General features: G+C 36.4%; 1 protein-coding gene across 1 annotated transcript in view; it reads left to right on the top strand.

Moving 5' to 3' along the window:
- TCF12 (transcription factor 12) overlaps positions 1-14,315 on the top strand; it is a 402,539-nt gene that overhangs the window by 145,443 nt on the left and 242,781 nt on the right. The gene's annotated exons all lie outside the window — the stretch shown is intronic.

Below are 14,315 nucleotides of genomic sequence, written 5' to 3'. Positions count from 1 at the left end.
ATGGGAGAATACCCAGTACCTTCACAGTAGCTTTACTTCTTTCCATTAACTGTTACACTTTGGGAGTTTATTTTGTCTCCTACAAACAATTATTTTTGATGTTATTCTACACCTTAACTACTTATAATACCTTTTACTAAAGTTGGAAGAGCTTGGAATGCCTCACTAAGTATTCTCCAAAGATCGTCATTTTTCTTCTTGTATTTATTTGCTTTGAGAGCTCTCAAAGTACCAACTTTAGACCAAATTAACATTCTACACAGTGAAAGGGTAAAAGGTTAGAGCCTTTTCTAACAATTAAGAAAACAAAACAAAAAATCCCCCTGAACTTTAAAAGATGAGACTGAGAGATTGAAAAGTAGACCGAAGAGTTGACAGTAAAATTAAGTGCTGTGCTCCCAGATGCCATAGTAAATTGCTGAGGTTAAGAGATACCTTTTCTAAAGAGTCATACTTTGAAAAATGATGAACTGTTTATTTCCCTCAGAATTAACCTAGAAAAAATAGACAAGCACAAAATTTATGGGTACTTAACTCCAGAATTAGATTGGTATAAATGGAAGATAACATGAATAATGTGATTGGAATTCATAGTCTCCATATGGGTTACACTGTTTTGCATTGAAAAATGCTGAATAAAAATACTTATTAAAGTATGTGGTTTTACTGTTTTATTTGGCTGTAAATGTTTATTTTAAATACTTTGGAGAAGAACTGGAATATCCAAGTGGAATCCAAATAACTAGACAGAGAGAGAGACACTGTTGAACATGGGTTTTAGTGTTTACTTTTCTGGAATCAGTGCTGCAAAAGCTGGGTTGTGGTATAAACACCACTGTTCTGGGTATCATAGGATCTACTACTGACTCTGCTTTGAACTTGCTGCTTAATCTTAGACATGGTATTTTATCTGTGGATAAACTGGCTGGTGTCCCAATTTCCTTCCACCTTTAAAAATTTTTTATTTTTTGAGTAATACTGTGAATTTGAAATATGTTTCCTATTTTGATTTTGAAGTAGGAATTTTGTGTATTGGAGGACACAGTACTACTTGTTAATTAATATTGGATTATTTTCTTTCTAAGCCTTGAGTTGCTGTGTGATATCATGTTATTTCTTAATATGCATTAAATGGTGCCTTTGTACCTTACTTCACTTTCAAGTTTTCTACTTGAGTACAAATAGGATTCTAAGAGAAGAGACCTTAATAATATATCCAAACATTTATGTATTTTATCTTCCTGAAATTAAGTTTTCCTTTAGAGATGTACTTCAAAGCAAATCTTGCTTTTCTTTTTAAAGTGAAGTCGCTCAGTCGTGTCCAACCCTTTGCGACCCCGTGGACTATAGCCTGCCAGGCTCCTCTGTCCTTGGGATTTTCCGGGCGATAGTATTGGAGTGGATTGCCATTTCCTTCTCCAGGGGATCTCCCAACCCAGGGATCGAACCTGGGTCTCCCACATTGTAGACAGCCGCTTTACCATCTGAGCCACCAGGGAAGTCAATAATATATCCAAACATTTATGTATTTTATCTTCCTGAAATTAAGTTTTCCTTTAGAGATGTACTTCAAAGCAAATCTTGCTTTTCTTTTTGCTATTTGATCTGTAGGTCAAATTGAAATGCTGTTTTTTACTCTAAATTTTTTTCCAGTGTACATTATGTACAGTGAAAAGTTAAATTGATTTTTATAGTAGTTTTCTATTACAAAAATCCAGATTAATCTCAAGATACCCCATAGAACCACACATACACACATATTACACACACACATTTTTTCCCCCTACTCATCTGCTGAGTGATCAGATAGAGCAGGGATTTACTACCCTTCTTTCTTTTTGTTCCTGGTAAAATCTACTCTTCCAGTAACTTTCTTCTATTTATCCTAGTCATGATTCTGAGTTAGTCAAGATGTTGAATTTTCTTTATAATTTCAAAACATTTATCTATCTCCTGAACTCTTCTCACCAAGGAGAGAGACATTTAAGGCTATCTTTGCAACTGCCTTCAACACTCCTTTTTAAGAGTATTTTTAACTTTTTTAGTTTTACTATTAAATATCTTCCATCATCTTGACCATGTTTTTATTAATCATAAGTATAGATGAATATAAGTTTGTTAATAGAAATTTCAGTTGAACAAAATACTTAATTCTTCTGAATATTTTAATAGGTTGAGTTTTTAAAATTTAGAAATAAATAATGACTTTGGCTAAAAGCTAGTTTTGACACATTGTGAATAAAATTAGCAAGTCAGTTTAAACTTTTGTGAAATATTAGATACCTTTGTAGAAATTATATAAATGAGATCTTTTAGACTTTACCAGATTGTATAAGTAACACATTTCCTTCATAAAAAGTTACATCATTTAAATAAACAATTTGATTTTACATTACTGATGGAAAAAATTTTTAATTTTACTTTTTGTGATAAAAAGGTTTGTAAAAACAGCAGAATGAGTAGTTTGGTGGAGTTGTGAAGCATATGCTTTTAATTTAGATGGATTTGACTATCTGAGTTGCTGTTTTCCTCCATCCCCGACTCAAAACTATAAGAAAGAAAGAAATTTTGCAGTACTGTAAAACAGCAAAAGCTATTAATACTGTATTAACTATGAGTTTTAGGCTACAAGATTGGCTGTGCAAAATTTCATGAAGGTTGAGCTCAATATTTATTTAACAACTTTCCAAGGAGAATTTTTGCTGTTTATACTTTTTGGCTAATAAGTCCTGACTTTAATTCTAATGAAGATACCATTCTGCTCCAGTAAACTTGATGCATGAGTTCCACTGGCATTTTATGGTTAAGAGCCCACAAACTTCTTATCCTGTGTTAGCCTTCTGCCTGTTCTTTCAGAAGTAAAAAAAGTCACTCCAGTAAAGCTCTTTCTGGTGTGTCTGCCCTTTTTTTTTTTGCCAAATCTACCAGAAAAGTAGCATCATAGGGTACAAGTGATTGGTTGAGTTTCTAGTTATCAAAACTACCCACTGCACATCATTCACTGCAGAGTTTTTGTTAAGCAGACACAGAAATAAACACCATGCCTAATAATGGTTATGGAGGAAATGGTAGACATTTCTTAGGAAATGTGAAGATGGGACAGAACATGTTTAAGATACTTGAAGGGAAGTAACACAATATTTGTGGTATCTCTCTCAGCCTCCTCTGTCTTTATTAGAGTTCTGGTTTCTGCAGTGTTGACCTACTCCCCACCTGTGCAGAACAAAAACATGCACGTGAACAGACAAAAGCATGAAGATGATTGAATAGCACTTCTAGTTTCAAAAATCTGTGAAGGTGTGACTGAATTTAAAGCACAAGAGACTGAAAGGGGTGATTGATTAATCTCAGTTAAGTTAGACATGGGCAGAGATATAATGAATGAGTTCCTTTGCTGCAAATGAATGTTTTCTATATTTGACATTTCTGACCAGGTGTAAAGGCCAGAGAATATTATGATTTTTCTTATTTTCTACAGTGTTAATGATTTATTCTAGTTTCAGATTTTTCCCCTCTTCTTTGAAGGCAGTGATTAAGAGCACATACTCTGGAGCCAGACTGCCTGGGTGTGAGTCCCAGCTCTGGCATTTACTACATATGTGATTCTGGGCAAGTTACTTAAATTCACTGTAGCTCAGTTTACTCATTTGTGAAAGGGGACTAATAATAATTACTTTATAAGGTAATTGTTGTGAGAATTAAAAGAGATACATGTACAAAAAGAGGTGCTTAGATCAGTAGAGTGTTTAGATCAGTGTCTGGTACATAGTGAGTGTTCTATAAGTGTTGACTCTTAATTATATATGTCAAAATTTATCAACTAGATCTGTTTGTAACAAACATTTAAGTGAATGAATACATTTACAGATATGCTGTATTGTAAGTGTAATGAATAAGAATTGCCTGATTCAGTCATGCTTAATCACTTTTACTTCTTTTAGATTTGTAAAGGATGTAAAATTGATTTTCTTTCCCTTTCAATTTCTTTCTTGAGAAAGCAGGAATCTTCTGTCAAGCTTTGATATAAAAGTTTTAGTCTTTCTCATACTTTATACATAATGAATGCTCTATATGTTTGCTGAACATAATCAAATTGAAGAAGAATCATTAGATACACTAATGATTGTGTTTGAAGATCTTCCCTCTTGGAGGGAAAAGAACCAAAATTGATCTAAGCTTGAAGTGCAGGGTTGTATTAATTAATGGTAATAGACTTTTCTTCTGTGCTTATAAATTATTGCTCTAATTGATGACACTACTTAGTGAAGTATTTTATTTAAGATCACAGCCTCTAAAGAGTTGTACCCCATGACTCTGGGCAAATTACATAATCTCTTTGTGGTTCAGGTCTGTAATGTCTATAATTATGGTAATATTACACATACTTTGTAGGATTTTGGAAGAGACGGAATGCAGTAATAGCTGTGAAGTACTTCATTTATTGATAAATGAAAGCTACTATTATTATCAGCATTATTATTTTCTCCAGATATCTAATATTTCATTATGTGTTTTTGTGCTTATATTTTCTCATGTACAAATTCTGTTTCAAAATGTTTGATCATTTTAATTTATGGAAATTCCAAGGGACCATGTCATCTTGATTTTCCTGCCATCTTAAGCTCTGCTCCCCAACCTAGACTGAGCTCAGAGTGCTATTGTACCATTGGAGTTTATATCCTGTCTAGGGGTTATGAGAGGGCTCTTAAGAAAGAGAAGTTTTTGTTGATACTCTTTGCTAAGATACAGAGTTTGCATTCCTTAATTTAAAAGGTATGAGTTCACTGATAAGTCACTACTAATAGAAGTTATATTTATAGCTACCATCAATGACCAAGAGCTGGCTGTTTAATCATGAGTATTTTCAAATTACATATAATCCATCATGATGGTTGTTTTGGAAAAGAAACACCATTCAACAGAGTAGAGTTTGTGTGCTTATTTTTTTCTAATTGCTAAATTTCTACCATGGTTTTACCTTCTCTTTATAATGTGGTTTGCAGAATGAAATAGTTGTGTGTGTTGCTCTTTTTTTCCCTCCCCATTTGGCAATATCATAGAATTTTCAAAACTGGAAAGTGTGTTCGTTATTTATATCCAGTCTTTTTTATTTCCTAAATGAGGAAACTAACACAATTTGAGATTTGGCTAGATTGAGATATGTGCTGCTGATACAAAATACACATGAGATTTGGCTAGAAACATTGCATAGTTAATGACAGATTCTGGCCTAGAACTCACATATTCTAAATTCTGTGCTAGTATTTTTGACCCCCTTAGTATTCCCAGCTCAAAGAATTATCCAAAATTTTCGGCCATATACTAAAGGAATGGGAAAAGAGAGAGGGCAAAGGAGAAAAAAGAAGAGCAGCTGCAAGTGATATCTCTAAAGAAGACATTGGACATGATTTGATTTTTTTTAAAAATTGCCTAGCAAGTATAGTGTTTTGTAAGACAGAATAGTGCAGAATTTAAGAGCTTGAATGTTGAAATCAAGATGTCTGTGCTCTGTTTCTGGCACTCCTGTTTGTTAGCTGTATGACTCTAGACACGTTACTTCTCTTCTCCTCGAACCTTTTTTTCTTTTTTTCATTGGTGGAGGGGATGGGGTGGAGTGGATACTAATAATAACTACCTTACTGCAGTTCCGGACTTAGACCTATTAGTGGAGAAGGGGAAAACCAGTTATGTGGTGATGAGTTGGCTTTAAAATACTTAGTTTAGCGGCTGTATATGACTCAGCGCAAAATAATGTCAGGAACTTTCTGTTTAAGGATAAATAGTTGGTATATTTTGAGGTCTTTCATTGTAATACATATTGTGGCTTGTGTTACCTGTTGCCCTGAAGGGATATGAGGGTTCAGTTTATTTAAAAAGCACCATCAGGGGTCATTTCTCAGGTCACTTGTTAGGAAAATACATGGATGGCAGCTTGACTGACCAGATCAGGTATTATAGAAAATGAAAATATTAGGGTACAAAGATTCAGAGGTTGTTATAGACTTCTGAGCATCATACACAAATCCATCGATTGGGTACTTGGGTTAAGGGAAGCAAAAATAACTAAAAATTCAACTAGAGTAAACATAGAGCTTTCAGATTCTAGACACTAAAATGAGTCCATAAGGTTATCTGTATTTGTTTAATGTTACTTCTCTATCAACTTCTGAACTGTGCCAGATGTCGCTAAAGGGATCTGAATTTTCCTTAGTGCTCTCTCCATTCTTAGCAGGTATTCAATATCTGTTCCTTCATATATATGGAATAGCTTGGCTAAGAGGCACTCTGAAGTTTGATGGGTAGCAAGTTAGATACGGCACAACAGAAGCATAGTTCCCCTTATATGCTGTCTATCCAAAACAAAAAATAGAGGTAATTCTGACCCCAGAAAGAGTTATACTGGGTGAAGTTTTGAGAGAACTTGGTGTGTAGTTAATTTACATTGGACAGTAGAGGCCTTGGGAATATCTAGGAGTAGAGAGAACATGTTGTTTTCTTCTCCCACTAGAGCACAGTGGCATGAGAATTACGCTTGTAAATAAGGATGACAGTGTTGTCTGGCTGCTTTTTTGGAACGTGCATTTACTGTGGTTCCCTAGTTTTACCATGCTGAGATTTGTGGATGCACTGTTGTTTTTTTTTAATGTCCTAAGTGAATGGACGTGTATCTTAGAGTTCAGGAAATATGATTAGTAATACAAGTAATATTTATTTTAAGTAAACTATAGAACTTTAACTCTTTAAGGCCACAGTGAAAAGCTTTAATTAGGCACCAAATAACTAATTACCAAGGTAATTTCATTGAGTACCATGAGATTACAGGAGAGGGAGAAATTTGGGTGGTCAGGAAAGACGTACTAGAATAGGAAATGTTTGAATAGAATACTGTAGGAGAAACAGTACTTGCGCAAATAAGGTGGAAAGGAAACGTTTTGGAAATATAGAATGATGGCACCATAAGTTACAGAGGCACCGAAATCACAAATGCAGTAAATACCAAATAACCCCTTGCTTTGTAGGTGATTAGTATGATAAGGCAGATAACCTTTCTGTAGAAGAAATAAAGTCTATCCTTTGGGGAATAGAGAACCAATTAAATATAGACTCTGACATGGGAAATGGCACAAAGGGTTTTATGAAGATCAATACATTGGGTATGAAGGATGGATTCAAAGTGAAAAAGTGACAAGAGATTGGATGATCTGTTTGGATGTTACTACACAAGCTCACTTGTAATGAAATAAGGCTTATGTTGAGATAATAGGATTAAGATCACAAAATAATTGAAAGAGAAGAGATATCACAAAGGAAAAGGAAACTGGCACAGTTAGTGACTGAGAAACATACAAAATCATGTAGACTCACTCCCCCCAGAGAATGATGACTCCTGAATTAAACTCCATGTGTTTTATTTAGGTTTTGACAAGTTAGCTGTGGTTGTGTTATACCACTACCAGATTGTTTGATTTTGATAAATAGCTTCCCTTATAAATGGGAAAATCTAGTTGTGTGAATAAAAAAATAGTTTTTTCTCATTGTCCCCCATTTGTCAGTATTGATGGGTAATGAAGTTTTCTCCCTTAGAACACATATATTTTCTAGACTGTTTTCTGTTTGCAGTTGTTTTTATTTTTGAATGGGAAAATGGTATAGGTTTTATAGCTACTATGAGATCAAATGCAATAATTAGAAAGGACACACAAATTTTGAAATAGTATTTTATGCCTCTTGATCTCAGGTACAAAACACGAGATGAAGCAGTTAAATAGCAAAGCAAGACAGGAGGGACAGAGAATTAAAGTAAGTGTTTTCTATATATTGCATCTATGTTCCCATTAATCTGTTTTGTTATGTAACTGCTCCTTCTGAATGTTCTGAACATGAAGAAAACTATGGGTGAGGAAAAGGTGTGTCTTAAAGTTAGGTTCAGGTAAACCCATGAGAGAAAATTTTGTTTGTTACTCATGGTCTTATTCAAAACAATACCTGCCTGTAAATTATGATCTTAATGTTTTTGGTTAAGAAAAAAAATTGGATTAAGACGATATACACTCCTTTAAATTTCTTGCTAGTGGATATTTAAAGTGAAAGGAATCACATAGCTATCAGATTGTCCACTTTTCCATTTTTAAGCTAGTCAGACCTTCTGTTTTTTTCAGTTTAGCTATTCTTCCAGGGACAGTGTCTGTTGAGATGTTCTACCATAGATCTTTTGGGCTAGCAGGTCAGTTTCTCACCTCATTGTGAATTTCATTTAACTTTGTCTATGAAATAACATCTTTATCAGGATTGATCTTTACGATTCTCTCTCTTTTTTTATCCCAGTGTTGTCTTTAAAGTTAACAAATGGGAGTCAAAACAAGTTAATCTTTGAATCTCTTCTTTGTTCCTTTTTGTTTTATTTTCTGTAAATTTAGATGTTTCTTATTCATGAAAAAATAATGGAGGGTAGATTCTGGCAGGCTACATCTTTAGATTTGCTTAGCCTGTTTTAATTAATAACAATATTTACACCACCATTTGCCACTGTATGGTTTAGAACTTTTCACATATTACCTTTTGTAAGCTTCATACCAGCTCATCAAGAAACCATTTGAAAAGTCATCATTCTAGAGGTGAAGAAACTGGGGGTCAGAGAAGGTAGATGGCTAACCAAATATTAAGCACCCAAGACTAGTAACCAAGCAGTATGATTTTAAATTACTGTCCCTTTGGACCATATCACACTGGCTAGTTCAAAAGAGACCCCAAAGTGAAAAGTGAAAGCCACTCAGTCGTGTCCAACTCTTTGCAAACCATGGACTGTGGCCTGCAAGGTTCCTCTGTCCACAGAATTCTCCAGGCAAGAATACTGGAGTGGGTAGCTATTCCCTTCAACAGGGTATCTTCCTGACCCAGGGATCAAACCTGGGTCTCCTGCATTGCAGGCAGATTCTTTACTATCTGAACCACTAGGGAAACTGTGAAGAAGGCTGAACACTGAAGAACTGATGGTTTTGAACTGTGGTGTTGGAGAAGACTCTTGAGAGTCCCTTGGACTGCAAGGAGATCCAACCAGTCCATTCTAGAGATCAGCCCTGGGTGTTCTTTGGAAGGAATGATGCTGAAGCTGAAACTCCAGTACTTTAGCCACCTTATGCGAAGAGTTGACTCATTGGAAAAGACTCTGATGCTGGGAGGGATTGGGGGCAGGAGGAGAAGGGGACGCCAGAGCATGAGATGGCTGGATGGCATCACGGACTCAATGGACGTTGAGTTTGAGTGAGCTCTGGGGGATGGTGATGGACAGGGAGGCCTGGTGTGCTGCGATTTATGGGGTCGCAAAGAGTCAGACATGACTGAGCAACTGAACTGAACTATTTATCTAGGAGTTGGACACATCGTAGATGCTGTAAGATGATGGTTACTATCATTATTTATTGAATCTTATTCACATTTTAGACATAAAAAATACAAGCTATGGAATGAGTCAGAGAAGTTTGTTTCCTGGTATCACCACTGTATTTGACCTTGTAAAAGATAAGATAATTTCTAAGCCTCAGATTTCTCATCTGCAGTGAGATTTGTCAAATAAGAAGGATGTGAGAATTAAATAAAAGAATAACATATTCAGCACATATCTGTAATTTATTAAAAAGTCTATAAGTGTTCCTCTTTTTACATTCAGTCTCATAAAAAATAACCCCAAGAATTTTGTAAGTCTTAAATACTCCTTAGAGAGACAGCTGTTGTGAATTCCTGGAGTATGTCCTGAACAAAATGAGGGACCTGTTGCAGTTTTTAAATGCCCACCAAGAGGTCCTGTAAGTCACATGAAGGTAATTATATTTAAAAAGTTGAAACTATTGGAGAAGTTCATAGCAGATAAACAGATCTTGGGATTTGGAGATTATTAGGAGAAATAAAATTGGGCAACCCAGATTCTTATGAATGTAGATTCTTATTAGTCTGTATTCTTAAAGACAGAATGTAAATTCTAAAAGAAGAGGCTTCAGATAATTCCTCAAATCTGTTTGAAAGGTATCTATCTCACAAGGTAGTGATGAGACTTCAGTGAGCTTTTGTATGTCACAGGCTTCAGTTCAGTCATGTCCGACTCTTTGCAACCCCATGACTACAACATGCCAGGCTTCCCTGTCCATCACCAACTCCAGGAGCTTGCTCAAACTCATGTCCATTGAGTTGATGATACCATCCAACCATCTCATCCTCCATTGGCCCCTTCTGTTCCTGCCTTCAATCTTTCCCAGAATTGGGGTTTTCTCAAATGAATTGGCTCTTCATGTCAGGTGGCCAAAGTATTGGAGCTTCAGCTTCAGCATCAGTCCTTCCAATGAATATTCAGACTAATTTCCTTTAGGATTGACTGGTTGAATCTCCTTGCAGTCCAAGGGACTCTCGAGAGTCTTCTCCAACACTACAGTTCAAAAGCATCAATTCTTCGGGGCTCAGCTTTCTTTATAGTCCAACTCTTGCATCCGTACATGACTACTGGAAAAACTATAGCTTTGAGTAGACGGAATTTTGTCAGCAGAGTAATGTCTCTGCTTTTTAACATACTGTCTAGGTTGGTCATAGCTTTTCTTCCAAGAGCAAGTGTTTTTTAATTTCATGGCTGCAGTCACCATCTGCAGAGATTTTGAAGCCCAAGAAAATAAAGTCTGTCACTGTTTCCATTGTTTCCCCATCTATTTCCCATGAAGTGGTGGGACCGGATGCTATGATCATGGTTTTTTGAATGTTGAGTTTTAAGCCAGCTTTTTCCCTCTCCTCTTTGACTTTCATCAAGAGGCTCTTCAGTTCCTCTTCGCTTTCTGCCATAAGGGTGGTGTCATCTGCATATATGAGGTTATTGATATTTCTCCCAGCAGTCTTGATTCCAGCTTGTTCTTCATCCAGCCTGGCATTTCACATGACGTTCTCTGAATATAAGTTAAATAAGCAGGGTGGGCTCCAAAATCACTGCAGATGGTAACTGCAGCCATGAAATTAAAAGACGCTTACTCCTTGGAAGAAAAGTTATGACCAACCTAGATAGTATATTCAAAAGCAGAGACATTACTTTGCCGACTAAGGTCCGTCTAGTCAAGGCTATGGTTTTTCCAGTGGTCATGTATGGATGTGAGAGTTGGACTGTGAAGAAGGCTAAGTGCTGAAGAATTGATGCTTTTGAAGTGTGGTATTGGAGAAGACTCTTGAGAGTCCCTTGGACTGCAAGGAGATCCAACCAGTCCATTCTGAAGGAGATCAACCCTGGGATTTCTTTGGAAGGAATGATGCTGAAGCTGAAGCTTCAGTACTTTGGCCACCTCATGTGAAGAGTTGACTCATTGGAAAAGACGCTGATGCTGGGAGGGATTGGGGGCAGGAGGAGAAGGGGATGACCAAGGATGAGATGGCTGGATGGCATCATGGACTTGATGAATGTGAGTCTAAGTGAACTCCGGGAGATGGTGATGGACAGGGAGGCCTGGCGTACTGCAGATTCATGGGGTCACAAAGAGTCGGACACAACTGAGAGACTGAACTGAACTGAACTGATGCAGGGTGACAATATACAGCCTTGACGTACTCCTTTCCCGATTTGGAACCAGTCTCTTGTTCCATATCCAGTTGTAACTGCACACAGATTTCTCAGAAAGCAGGTAAAGTGGTCTGGTATTTCCATCTCTAAGAATTTTCCAGAGTTTGTTGTGATCCACACAGTCAAAGGCTTTGGTGTAGTTAATAAAGCAGAAGATGTTTTTCTGGAACTCTCTTGCTTTTTTGATGATTCAGCAGATGTTGGCAATTTGATCATTGGTTCCTCTGCCTTTTCTAAATCCAGTTTGAACATCTGGAAGTTCTTGGTTCATGTAGTGTTGAAGCTTTGCTTGGAGAATTTTGAGCATTACTTTGCTAGTGTGTGAGATGAATATAATTGTGCAGTTGTTTGAGCATTCTTTGGCCTTGCCTTTCTTTGAGATTGGAATGGAAACTGACCTTTTCCATCCCTGTGGCCATCTGCTGAGCTTTCCAAATTTGCTGGCATATTGAGTGCAGCACTTTCACAGCATCATCTTTTATGATTTGAAATAGTTCAGCTGTAATTCCATCATCTCTACTAACTTTGTTCGTAGTAATGCAACCTAAGGCCCACTTGTCTTTGGACTCCAGAAAAGTCAAAGATTTAGCATGATCAGTTAATATCAGTTCCTCCTGTGATATATTTTTGTTGTACACGCTAACATTTTTATTTTGAGAATAACAAGCTTGGACTGTGACATATTGAATAGATACTTAATCCTTTTTGCTGTCAAGTGAAGTAATTATTTCATGTGGTTTTATGTCATAAGGCGTCTAGCATTTTGCATGGAGCAGTTCATATTCTTGGTGTTTAGTTTAGGAAATTACTTAGTGATTAACCATTGGAACATTAGCTGTCCTGAACCAAATGTCTTCTCCACATTGGTGATACTATGAAATCTCACTGTTTATTTTTCTGAGTCCTTACTCTGTAAAAATTTTCTTGAATTTTTTTCCCCCTAAGAACCCTACCTTGCTCTTGTAGATGACACGTTTCCTCAGTGTCTTTATTCCCAGTGTGGAATTTTATAGTCTTCTCTTGGGGTGTCCAAATTTTAGTTTGTGGGCTGTTCACATTTTTTCTTCCACATTTTTTTAATTAATGAAAGATTTGCTGAGATTTCACTGGCACTAGTTGGGTAAAACAGAAATGCTCAGTCCATGTTTCTTGGGCCAAAAGGAGTGTTCACTCTCACACGAAAGCAGAGAATGATACCATAGAATGATAGAAGTTATATCATGAAGGCCCAGGGAGAGTAGAAGCACAAAAATAGAAGCAATACTTGGTTTTAATACCTCCAGAGCATATCAAGTGACAAAGATGGTTTGTAATACAGGAATAGAGATCTTCAGTCTAGAGACTTCTCCCATTTGATGAGTAAACTTGGTCAAATGAGTTACTTATTCTGGACTTAATTCCTAACATATAAAACAAATTTTTGAACAAGATCAGAGTTTCTCGAACTGGGCTTAGGTTATTAATAAACAGTATATAAATACAGAGCTCCATGATCCAATATATTTATACATTATTGAGTTAAAAGAAAATTAGATTTCCTTGTTGGTATTAAGTGTCTCACAATTTATTATAAATATAAATCTTTAAGAAAGGGATAGAATATAGTACTTCTCTTCCTATTACCTATGAATTGTTTGATAGTACCAGTCTCAATAAATAGTAAAGTTGACAACATATATACTTATTTTGGTGACGGCAGCCATGAAATTAAAAGCCGCTTGCTTACTCCTTGGAAGAAAAGTTATGACCAACCTAGATAGCATATTCAGAAGCAGAGACATTACTTTGTCAACAGAGGTCCGTCTAGTCAAGGCTGTGGTTTTTCCAGTGGTCATGTATGGATGTGAGAGTTGGACTGTGAAAAAGGCTGAACACTAAAGAATTGATGCTTTTGAAGTGTGGTGTTGGAGAAGACTCTTGAGAGTCCCTTGGACTGCAAGGAGATCCAACCAGTCCATTCTAAAGGAGATCCGTCCTGGGTGTTCTTTGGAAGGACTGATGCTAAAGCTGAAACTCCAGTACTTTGACCACCTCATGCAAAGAGTTGACTCATTGGAAAAGACGCTGATGCTGGGAGGGATTGGGGGCAGGAGGAGAAGGGGATGACAGAGGATGAGATGGCTGGATGGCATCACCGACTCAATGGACGTGAGTTTGCGTGAACTGCAGGAGTTGGTGATGGACAGGGAGGCCTGGCATGCTGCGATTCATGGGGTCGCAAAGAGTCAGACATGACTGAGCGACTGAAGTGAACTGATACTTATTTTTGTTGGTAGTGTTCAGTGAAAAGATTGTCCTTTTCTTCCATTGAATTCCCCTGTTATCTCTGTTGAAAATCAATTAACCATGTACGGCAGGATCAATTTTCAGACTCTCTGTTCCATTGATTTTTTTTTTTAACCTTTGCATCGATACTATATTATCTTCATTACTGTACCTTTAAAATACAGATTAATATCAAGTAGTGTAAGTCATGCAGTCTTATTTATTCTGTTTCAAAGTTATTTTTCCTATTTTAGATAGATTGCATAGACAATGAAAAGTTTGAAACCAGCATATCAGTTTCTGCAAAAATCTTCTGGGATTTTTGGTAGGATTGCAAGGACTCTCATCAGTTTAAGGGGAATTGATAGTTTAACAATGTGGAATCTTCTGATCAGTGACTATTGATTGGTATAACTCTCTTACTCTAATTTCTTTCAGTAATGTTTATAGTTTTCAGTGAAAACAT

The sequence above is a fragment of the Budorcas taxicolor genome, chromosome 10 (genome assembly GCF_023091745.1).
Source record: "Budorcas taxicolor isolate Tak-1 chromosome 10, Takin1.1, whole genome shotgun sequence".
In the NCBI taxonomy this organism is placed as follows: domain Eukaryota; kingdom Metazoa; phylum Chordata; class Mammalia; order Artiodactyla; family Bovidae; genus Budorcas; species Budorcas taxicolor.
The sequence above is the reverse complement of the archived record's forward strand: the minus strand, read 5'-3'. Positions and strand labels throughout refer to the sequence as shown.